Below are 12,638 nucleotides of genomic sequence, written 5' to 3' on the forward strand. Positions count from 1 at the left end.
TCACCATTGCAACGGAAAGAATAAAATACTTAGGAATATATCTACCTAAAGAAACTAAAGACCTATATATAGAAAACTATAAACACTGGTGAAAGAAATCAAAGAGGACACTAACAGATGGAGAAATATACCATGTTCATGGATTGGAAGAATCAATATAGTGAAAATGAGTATACTACCCAAAGCAATTTATAGATTCAATGCAATCCCTATCAAGCTACCAACGGTATTCTTCACAGAGCTAGAACAAATAATTTCACAATTTGTATGGAAATACAAAAAACCTCGAATAGCCAAAGCGATCTTGAGAAAGAAGAATGGAACTGGAGGAATCAACCTACCTGACTTCAGGCTCTACTACAAAGCCACAGTTATCAAGACAGTATGGTACTGGCACAAAGACAGAAATATAGATCAATGGAACAAAATAGAAAGCCCAGAGATAAATCCACACACATATGGACACCTTATCTTTGACAAAGGAGGCAAGAATATACAATGGATTAAAGACAATCTCTTTAACAAGTGGTGCTGGGAAATCTGGTCAACCACTTGTAAAAGAATGAAACTAGAACACTTTCTAACACCATACACAAAAATAAACTCAAAATGGATTAAAGATCTCAACGTAAGACCAGAAACGATAAAACTCCTAGAGGAGAACATAGGCAAAACACTCTCTGACATACATCACAGCAGGATCCTCTATGACCCACCTCCCAGAATATTGGAAATAAAAGCAAAAATAAACAAATGGGACCTAATTAACCTTAAAAGCTTCTGCACATCAAAGGAAACTATTAGCAAGGTGAAAAGACAGCCTTCAGAATGGGAGAAGATAATAGCAAATGAAGCAACTGACAAACAACTAATCTCAAGAATATAAAAGCAACTCCTACAGCTCAACTCCAGAAAAATAAATGACCCAATCAAAAAATGGGCCAAAGAACTAAATAGACATTTCTCCAAAGAAGACATACAGATGGCTAACAAACACATGAAAAGATGCTCAACATCACTCATTATCAGAGAAATGCAAATCAAAACCACTATGAGGTACCATTTCACACCAGTCAGAATGGCTGCGATCCAAAAGTCTACAAGTAATAAATGCTGGAGAGGGTGTGGAAAAAAGGGAACCCTCTTACACTGTTGGTGGGAATGCAAACTAGTACAGCCACTATGGAGAACAGTGTGGAGATTCCTTAAAAAACTGGAAATAGAACTGCCTTATGATCCAGCAATCCCACTGCTGGGCATACACACTGAGGAAACCAGAAGGGAAAGAGACACGTGTACCCCAATGTTCATCGCAGCACTGTTTATAATAGCCAGGACATGGAAGCAACCTAGATGTCCATCAGCAGATGAATGGATAAGCCAGCTGTGGTACATATACACAATGGAGTATTACTCAGCCATTAAAAAAGAATACATTTGAATCAGTTCTAATGAGGTGGATGAAACTGGAGCCTGTTATACAGAGTGAAGTAAGCCAGAAAGAAAAACACCAATACAGTATACTAACACATATATATGGAATTTAGAAAGATGGTAACAATAACCCTGTGTACGAGACAGCAAAAGAGACACTGATGTATAGAACAGTCTTATGGACTCTGTGGGAGAGGGAGAGGGTGGGAAGATTTGGGAGAATGGCATTGAAACATGTAAAATATCATGTATGAAACGAGTCGCCAGTCCAGGTTCGATGCACGATACTAGATGCTTGGGGCTGGTGCACTGGGATGACCCAGAGGGATGGTATGGGGAGGGAGGAGGGAGGAGGGTTCAGGATGGGGAACACATGTATACCTGTGGCGGATTCATTTTGATGTTTGGCAAAACTAATACAATTATGTAAAATTTAAAAATAAAATAAAATTAAAAAAAATAACAAAACAAAAACAATAAACAAACAAATTTAGTAATTATTTCCAGGAATTTTTTTCCTTTGTATATTTTAATATAACTATTATAACATTGCAGATGGAAGTTTAATGTCATTATTTTTCTTTGCATTTCATATAAAAACTTTGTTATTTAGTTGCTAAGTCATGTTCAACTCTTTTGTGACACCGTGGACTGTAGCCCACGGGCTCCTCTCTCCATGGGATTTCCCAGGCTGGGAAGTTCATGTCTCTTACATTGACTGGTGGGTTCTTTACCACTGAGCAGACAGGGAAGCCCATAAAAAGTTTATTACATTATAATTCCTCATGTAGTGTTTGAGAGCTTCATAATAATGAGTCACTAGCCCCCTGGTGGCTCAGACAGTAAAGAATCTGCCTGTAGTGCAGGAGACCCAGCTTCAATCCCTGGGTTGGGAAGATCCCTTGGAGAAGTGAATGGCAACCCACTCCAGTATTCTTGCCTGGAGAATCCCATGGACAGAGGAGCCTGATGGGCTACAGTCCATGAGGTCACAAAGAGTCTGAGACACGAGTGGGTGACTAAGACTTCCACTTCCAGCCCTTAATTTAATCACCCACTGTTTTTGGACACATAACTGTTCTTAACTTTTAACTATAGGAACTATTGTAATCCCACATGTTGGATAAAGTAATAGTGAGGCTAAATATTGTAAAATATGACACATTCTATTTATTCAAGGCATAATTCAAAAGTATATTCTACGTTCTCCATTGAGTATCTCCATGATTTACAGTAATGAAAATATTAAGTCAACATGCTAAACTATCTTCATTGTTTTGTTTACTTCTTGGCTGTAGTTTCTCTAAAGAGCTCAGTACTGTCTCCATGTTTTGCCATTGTGTTGTGACAAAGGCAAAGTTCTGTTTTGAAACAGTCCTGAGAAAGTAGAATTAATGATAAATTATTAAGAGAATAAACAGAAATTACTACAGTCCAATGTAACCTTTGGAGCCATATTAAAGACTCAATGAAAATATTAAAAGGTTATACTTATTAGAATGAGAAGTATAGAAATAATTTTAAAATGTTTCTGCAAGCAAGTATTATAAAATGAAATAAGTTAATCTGAGATTTACTCTCGAGATTTGAAAACTTCACTTATGTACACTTTTCTTTCCATTAATTTCAGCTAAATGTAGTTAAATTCCAAAGATCTACAAATTCTTTTTACCTGCATTTTCTTTTAATTTTTCACATATAGTTAAAAACAAAAGAGAATTTTACCTACTATTCAACTTTAACAATCATCAAAATCCAAATTGATTTATTTTAATTATGAGGCATATGTTAATAGTATTGACATATTTGGGGCTTCTGACGTGGCTCATTGGTAAAGAATCCACCTGCCAATGCAGGAGATTTGGGAGACACAGGTTTGATGCCTGAATCAGGAAGATCCCCTGGAGAAAGAAATGGCAACCCACTCCAGTATTCTTGCCTGGGGAATCTGACAGAGGAGCATGGAAGGCAACAGTTCATGGTATTGCAAAGGGTCAAACATGACTGAGCATGCATGCAGGCACATATTGACATATTTGTAATCATGTATATATTACATTTTGTAATTTGCATATTCACTTAGTTTTATCAATCAAGTATGAAGAAAGCTGAGTGCCAAAGAATTGATGCTTTTGAACTGTGGTGTTGGAGAAGACTCTTGAGAGTCCCTTGGACTGCAAGGAGATCCAAACAGTCCATTCTAAAGGAGATCAGTCCTGGGTGTTCTTTGGAAGGACTGATGATAAAGCTGAAACTCCAATATTTTGGCTACCTCATGCAAAGAGTTGACTCACTGGAAAAGACTCTGATGCTGGGAGGGATTGGGGGCAGGAGGAGAAGGGGACGACAGAGGATGAGATGGCTGGATGGCATCACTGACTTGATGGACATGGGTTTGGGTAAACTCTGGGTGTTGGTGATGGACAGGGAGGCTTGGCGTGCTGTGATTCATGGGGTCGCAAAGAGTCGGACACGACCAAGCAACTGAACTGAACTGATGTCCCAATTTCCTGAATAATCTTCATAATTGAAATGCTGGATAGAATATATGTTCAACTCAAGTGTGGTGTTCATGGAGCTTCATATTCTGTCTCTAATAACTTTTCAAAATGTATCTCCTTATATCTTCCTTTCAACTTGTGCTTTAGAGTCATGTAACATTAAACATTTTCTATTCAGTGTTATTGGTTCTAATTTTTGTAAAGAGACAATATTCTGCTTACAATATTATTTTAATTCTTAAAGCGTGAAACATTTAGCAAAAATGACAAATATCAATGCAAATGTCTTCAAAATTCTTGAAAATTTCTTGCTTTAGAATAGAAGAGTATTTAGTATTTCCATTGGTGGGTCTTAGTTCTTTGACAGAATCTCATCTGAGGACTGAGCCAAGCGCTGAGCATGTGTGCTCTTTGCCTTCTGATTCAAGCAGAGTTCAAGGAGGCCAACTGTGCATTCACTGTGCACCCTGTGTGAGCTTCAGTCTTTGCTGAGAGCATGGAGACTGGAAATGAAAAACTCAGATCCTCCCAGTGTCCAACTGTTGTCACTTCCACATGACACTTAAATCTCTCTGTCATTTTTTTGTTTTTGTTTTTTGTAAAATGGGAATAATTGTCCCCATAAAGCAACTTTGTTGTGAGATTAAAAGAAATGATATCCATCTGCAAAATCTTTAAAGGTGTTTGGCCAGACATTAGGGCTAAGTAACTATTTTCATTAAGTAAAAATGAAAGTGGATAGATTTTCAATTGTTTACAATTTTTATGAGAAGTATAAATTTTCTTTCAACACATGTCAGAAAATTTTTCACAAATCCAAAAGAAGTCCGGAAGCATGGTATCTGATGCCTTCTTAGTTCTGGACCATGTCATTCATAGTTATATGCATAATCTAACGGCTGATTCTTGCCCTTTCCTTCCTCTCCACTAACTACCTACAGGTCTTCCTAGAGCTCTGTGGCATCCCATTTATGCTTCCCTATTTGGCTCAGGGATTCTGACTCTTCCCAAAAGTTTCCCTCAATGAATGGGTTATGTTTGATAATGACCAGGGGGAATAGGGCTAAGAGCCTCATAAACCTGAATATCAAGTCATTTCTTTCTTATTTCCTTTTCATAGCTGCAGTTACACAAGCTTAGCAGTGGCTTTGACTGTGAAGACCCTCCACACTGCACTCTGGGTTCGAATGGGAAGTCTGCTTTGGGTATCCAGAATGACACCCAAAATTCTGCAGTGCAAATATTTTTTTTTCTCTCTTAAAATTTTTTTAAAATTGGAGGATAGCACAATAATTTACAATGTTGTGTTTCTGCCATACAGCAGCATGAATCAGCAATAAGTATACATATGTCCCCTCCCTCTTGAATGACCCTCCCACTCCCCATGCATTCCACTCCTCTACGTGTCACAGAGCACTGAGCAGAGCTCCCTGGGTTATGCTACATCTTTCCACCAGCTTTCTGTTTTACATTTGGTAGTGTATATGTTTCAGTGCTACTCTTGCGATCTGTCCCACCCTCTTCTACTCTCAGCTGTGTCCGCACGTCTGTTCTCCATGTCTGTGGCTCTATTCCCTGCAGTGCAAATCTTGCTGAGGCCACAGTTTCCACAGGGGTCACAAAACAAAGTTGTTGAGTTTCTTTCATTTTTAATTTCTCATAGAACAAGTGAAAATTTAAATTATTTAAATAAAATCCATGATTACTGCACTCACCTTTTAGAGCCAGAATTGCTGATGCTGAATTCCAAAGAGAACTTTATGAAGCAGATGTTTCCCACTTACTTGTGTAGTAGTTGTGCACTGAATATCTGACAATGTTAATTAACCATTGAATGCTCTCCTCCATTAAGGAACATGGTTACTTACATACATTCTGTGAGGATGAGTGTCTTTTTTGTGTGTTGGGAGAGAAAGGAAGGCTCTAATAGAATCCCCTAGGACTGTTGTTGCTTGTCCCTTTGAGATAAATTCCTGGGACTGTTCTCCAGAAATGACTCATGGAGCCAGGTATCTCATTAAGGTGGCATAAGTGGAAGGTCCAGTTCCTAACAAAAGGTGTATCTCTGAGGATCCTGATGGAAGCTTTGTTCAGAAACTTGGAGAATAAACCAAGTTTGAAATAGACATTTGGTGGGAGATGGGGACCAGAGTCAGTGCTAACAGGGCTCTAATTTCCTCTCTGTAGGCAAAAAAGTTTCTTTAGTTGAGAACGTCAGGTAGTGGGGAAAGTCCTGGAGTAATATGAGTAAGTAAGCAGAAAGTAAGCAGAACAAAGCACAGTCCACTATTACTCAAAGTGTATTTATAGTCCTTGGGCTGGTGCTGGTTGCCAAACTACTTATTGTCAGTCCAGGACCCAATAAGAACAGGAGTTGTGGGGAACCATTTATATTCTTTATAGAAATTTTAGAAAGTAATTTTAAGGGTGCTGGCTTCAGTAATTTTTAATATGGGTTTATACTATCGTATTTTAGGGTTTTTTTTTTTCAGTTGTCCTCGTTTTACTGTTTTCCTAAAAAGTACTGACTCATGGATGCTTGGTAAAAATGGATCCTTTATTTAAATAGCTTGAGAAATACTAGGTGTGGCTTTTGTATCCAAGAGTCCTGGGCTTCCTTGGTTCCTCAGATGATAAAGAATCTTCCTGGAATGCAGGAGACCTGGGTTTGATCCCTAGGTTGGGAAGATCCCCTGGAGGAGGGCATGGCAACCCTCTGCAGTGTTATTGCCTGGAGAATCACCATGGACAGAAAAGCCTGGCGGGCTACAGTCCATGGGGTCACAAGAAGTCACTGAGCGCACACAATCATGGGTTCAGTGTGAGGTGTATGAATTCTTTAAAATTGTTTTACTTCTTAGAGACTCAATTTTATGATTTGTAAAATGGGGTTAATAATTCATATTTTATAGTCTATTCATGAGATTTCAAAGGGATAGCACATAATTATCTGGAAAAGTTACCTAACGTTATTGATGTGTCTCAAAATGTGACAAATGGAATGAAGTGCCTAGAAGTGTAGACTGTGATAGGTCACACTCACCAGATTTGGGAGGAGCCCTGTTACCTTTTGCAAATTGTTCTATTTTATCCTCAATCCCAACTACTTCCTCCTTTGAGAGTCATGACATTCCAGCTATGGGACCTCCTGTCTGTTATTGATCTCCCTGTTTTCCTCATCCCCTGAGGACTTTAACACCTCCATGATCATTTTCTTTTCCATCTCTATCTTTGTCATGAGTGAAGGCAACTTCTAATCATTTGAATATTTCAATTGACAACTTGACTTCAAATTTCTTCTACTTTCTTGATTTCAATTACTTTCATTTATCCATAGTCACCTTATGAAGCCTATCATATTCTTATCCTAAATTTCACTACTTTTCATTTTTGTTCCACAAGTTCAATCTAAACATGTGAAATTACTGCGTTTAAGCTTAACCAAAGGTCACTAGAAATAAACGTATAGTCCAACAAAATTAAGTTTACCGAGTCAGTGTAGAAAGGGAGGACTCTCTTAAGTAACTACCACATGTCTCCTGACAGTTGACAGAAAGCACATGCCTTTTGAAAGATTTGGATTCTTAATGAAGGGAGAATGGCACTGAAACATGTATAATATCATATATGAAACAAGTCGCCAGTCCAGGTTCGATGCACGATACTGGATGCCTGGGGCTGGTGCACTGGGATGACCCACATGGATGGTATGGGGAGGGAGGAGGGAGGAGGGTTCAGGATGGGGAACACATGTATACCTGTGGGGGATTCATTTTGATATATGGCAAAACCAATACAATATTGTAAAGTTAAAAAAAAAAAAAAAGGATAACGAGGAGGGATTAAGTGCTGTGGGGTTCAGTTCTGAACAGGTTCCTAATTCTGTGGTGAGAGTAAGAGGAGGGACTAATCTGAAGTTGAATGCTGTCATGAAATGCTGGCAATTTAGCGATTGAGTGCCTCTTGCATTAGGTAGGAAGAGCATTTCAGGTTTGGGTATATTGTTGATTACTGAAAAATTAGATCATTATGACATTGTTAAAATTGCTGCATAAAAGTTGAAGAAACAATGTTTCCGACTAAATTTATTGCTAGATTATTCTATGTCCGTCCTCCCAACCTGAAGAAAGACATATTTGTTTTTCTTTTCTAGTCTTTTTCTTTTTCTCATTGTGTTTTTCTAGAAAATATTTACTTCTCATTATTTACTAAATCTATTAATATAAACTGTTCATAATATCTGTTTTTAACCATCTTAATATATATGGAATGTGTAATTATGCCCCCTTTTGCATGTATTATTTTGATAGTTAAAATTTTTGGCTTTTCCTTGATAAATACTCCTACGGGTTTTTCAATGAATGAAACTGCAAATTTATGAGTCTGAGTGAACTCCGGGAGTTGGTGATGGACAGGGAGGCCTGGCGTGCTGCGATTCATGGGGTTGCAAAGAGTCGGATATGACTGAGCGACTGAACTGAATGGAACTGATGGAACATTTTTTTTCTTTGATTTATATTTGTTCATTACTCATATATGCACATATATTTTTTGCCCATGCTGTGTGGCGTGTGGATCTTACTTCCACCACCAGAGGTTGAAACTGTGCTCCCTGTATTGGTAGCACAGGTCCTAACCACTGAACCGCCAGGGAATTCCATATGCTTTTTTCCTATTTATTGTTGTTCCTTTATAAGCTTCCTGAGATGGAAGCTTATATTTTTGTTCTCAGTCTTCCTTGAGGTTGGTTTCCAACCCTTTATCTTGAGCACAGGCCATATATTTCCCCTTCCCCAGCTTTTTTTTTTTTAATTTCTTAGCAGTTTTGAATGATGTCGTGAATATTGTGAATGACAGGTTACAGATAGTCTGGATGGTGTTATAATCCTCTCAAACATATTCACTACATGAAAGTAGAACCTATACCTGTTTAGTCAGTGATGCATATTTGAGGATTTTCTGGTTTTTGGCAATTACGAGTAAAGCTTCTGAAATATCTCCATATAGGTCTCTGTGAGGACACGTGTTTTCATTTCTCTTTGAAAAATCTTAGGATTGTAATTGCTGGGTGTTATGGTTAGTGTATGTTTTTAAGATACTGCAAAACTTGTTTTTTTTCAAAATGGCTATACCATTTTGCATTCCTACCCGCTTTGTATTTCAGTTCTATTTACTCTGGGTCCTTAACAGGATTGATATTGTCACTTAAAAAAGATAAGCTATTCTAATATGTGCATAGCATTAAGTCTTTTATTTTAATTTACTTCCCTTTTGACTGTGTTAAGAATCAATTTCAAGTTCTTCTTAGCTCTACTTCTCTGTTGATGGTAAGTTTGTTTTCAATCTTGGCTATTGTGGAGGGGCCACAGGACTGGAAAAGGTCAGTTTTCATTGCAATCCCTAAGAAAGGCAATGCCAAAGAATGTTGCAACTACTGCACAATTGCACTCATCTCACATGCTAACAAACTAATCTCAAAATTCTCCAAGTAAGGCTTCAACAGTACATGAACCATGAACTTCCAGATGTTAATGCTGGATTTAGAAAACGCAGAGGAAATGGAGATCAAATTGCCAACAAGTGTTGGATCATCAAAAAAGTGAGAGAGTTCCAGAGAAACATCTACCTCTGCTTTATTGACTACGCCAAAGTCTTTGACTGTGTGGATCACAACAAACTGTGGAAAATTCTTAAAGAGATGGCAATATCAGACCACCTGACCTGTCTCCTGAGAAATCTGTATACAGGTCAAGAAGCAACAGTTAGAACAAGACATGGAACAACGGACTGGTCCAAATTGGGAAAGGAATACATTGAGACTGTATATTGTCATCCTGCTTATTTAATTCATATGCAGAGTACGTCATGTGAAATGCCGGGCTGGATGAAGCATGAGCTGGAATCAAGATTGCCAGGATAAATTCCAGTCCTGCAGCCACTCCACAAACACCCTTATGGCAGAAAGTGAAGAGGAACTAAATGAACTTGATGAAAATGAAAGAGGAAATTTAAAAACTTGACTTAAAACTCAACCTTCAAAAAACTAAGATCTTGGCTTTTGGTCCCTACATTTCATGGAAAATAGATGGGGAAAGAATGGAAACAGTGAGAGACTTTATTTTTTGGGGCTCCAAAATCACTGCAGATGGTGACTGCAGTAATGAAATTAAAACATGTTTCCTTGGAAGAAAAGCTATGACCAGCATAGACAGCATATTAAAAAGCAGAGACATTACTTTGCCAACAAAGGTCCATCTAGACAAAGCTTTGATTTTTCCAGTAGTCATGTATGGATGTGTAAGTTGGACCATAAAGAAAGCTGAGGTTGAATTCCATATATATGCATTAGTATACTGTATTGGTGTTTTTCTTTCTGGCTTACTTCACTCTGTATAATAGGCTCCAGTTTCATCCCATTCATTAGAACTGATTCAAATGTATTCTTTTTAATGGCTGAGTAATACTCCATAGAAAGATGGTAACAATAACCCTGTGTACGAGACAGCAAAAGAGACACTGATGTCTAGAAGAGTCTTATGGACTCTGTGGGAGAGGGAGAGGGTGGGAAGATTTGGCAGAATGGCATTGAAACATGTAAAATAGCATGTATGAAACGAGTTGCCAGTCCAGGTTCGATGCACGATACTGGATGCTTGGGGCTGGTGCACTGGGATGACCCAGAGGGATGGTATGAGGAGGGAGGAGGGAGGAGGGTTCAGGATAGGGAACACATGTATACCTGTGGCAGATTCATTTTGATATTTGGCAAAACTAATACAATTATGTAAAGTTTAAAAATAAAATAAAATTAAAAAATAATAAAATAAAAAAAAAGAAAGCTGAGGTTGAATAATTGATACTTTTGAGCTGTAGTGTTGGAGAAGACTCTTGAGAGTCCCTTGAACTGCGAGGAGATCCAACCGGTCAATCCTAGAGGAAATCAGTCCTAAACATTCATTGGAAGGACTGGTGCTGAAGCTGAAGTTCCAATATTTTGGCCACCTGATGCGAAGAACTGACTCATTGGAAAAGACCCTGATTCTGGGAAAGTTTGAAGGCTGGAGGAAAAGGGGATGACAGAGGATGAGATGGTTGGATGGCATCACTGATTCGATGCACATTAGTTTGAGCAGGCTCCAGGAGATGGTGATGGACTGGGAAGCATGGCATGATGCACTCCTTTGGGTCACAAAGAGTTGGATATGACTGAGCAACTGAACTGAATTGAATTTCATTATTTTTTGGTCATTTGTTCTTGTGAAGGGTCCATAGCCACAAACCATGGGGTGAACTGTGACATGATATAAATAAACCTTTGGTCTCTGCCCCCAGATCCTAACATAGGGCTTGAAACTCCTGTAATTTTCTGAATGACAATGGTGCTAGAAGCATCTTTTGTTCAAATATTTGTTCTTTAACCCTGGTTCCTGACACAGGGCTGCTAAACCCCTTTGAATTTCTGGGTGGGTGTCTTTTATTGGAATCCCCCTTGGTGGGATTCTGTATAGCTTCTGGATGAGGGCTGGTCATCATATCAAATCATGATGAAAAGCCTGAAACTTTACATCCATACCCATTTCTGCAGTGAGAATGGAGAGGCTGGAGATTGATTACATAGCCTCCATAAAATACTAAACTATCTGGTGGAAAGCTTTTAAGTTGGTGAACAGATCCACTTGCTGGAAGGGCTATATACTCCAACTTCTTGGTAATGGAAGCTCCTGCCCTGGGGACCCTTTCAGACCCAGTGCATCATGTCTCTCCATCTGGCAGTTAAGTTTTAATTATCTTAATAAAGACATTATTATTCCTTTATAATATCATTTATGATACACTGGAAAAATGTAAGCAAATGTGTTCAAGAGTTTTGTAAACCATCCCAGCAAATGATCAAAGCTGTAAGAGGGTTGTAGGACTCCCTGACTTTGTAGCCAAGTTGGACAGAAGTGTGGATACCCTGGAGACCCATTGCTTGCAGTTGGTGTCCAAAGGGAGGGCAGAGTTTTGGAACTGAGCCTTAAATCTGTGAAGTCTGACACTACCTCCAGGCAGTTAGAATTCACAACTGAATGGAAGAATAGAGCAGCAAGTTGGTATCTGGATATTTAGACTATATATTATTTTCCAATTGGTTGGTATGGAAGGCAAAAACACCACACGTTTTTGTAAGGTGTGCTGTGAGTGGAGAATAATGGGTCCCATTGCCCATTATTTCATAATGTCAAGTGTTTTAAATGATCTCTGTGGCCTTAATATTTGTTTTATATAAATAATATATAGCAGTATATTATAAATATTTTCCATTTTGTTAATTTTTCAATTATGTTTTCCAGGCCTCCTTCTCTCACTCCATTATGCTGAGACAAGGACTTAAGATCTAAATGTTGCTTTCAGATGCTTTAAAGAGTTGCCTCATATTTGCTTCTGTTGAGAGTTCCTATATTCTAGAAAAATCTCTCCTCTCCCTTTCCAGTGGTGATGTTTATAAGGATGCATTATTATGCAAGAAATAACATTAGTACAATCTTTGGCAATATTTCTAGCTTTTAATTAGATTCTAATCTCTCTATAAATCTAGACTATGGAACTATGATTGTTGTTTACATATTAATTGCAATGCTTAGAATTAAAGATACCCTTTAAAATTCCTGTATATAAGGAAGACTACATTGTGTGAAATGGAAGTATTTGCTTTTAATGTGT

Source organism: Bubalus kerabau, chromosome 15 (genome assembly GCF_029407905.1).
Source record: "Bubalus kerabau isolate K-KA32 ecotype Philippines breed swamp buffalo chromosome 15, PCC_UOA_SB_1v2, whole genome shotgun sequence".
NCBI lineage: Eukaryota > Metazoa > Chordata > Mammalia > Artiodactyla > Bovidae > Bubalus > Bubalus kerabau.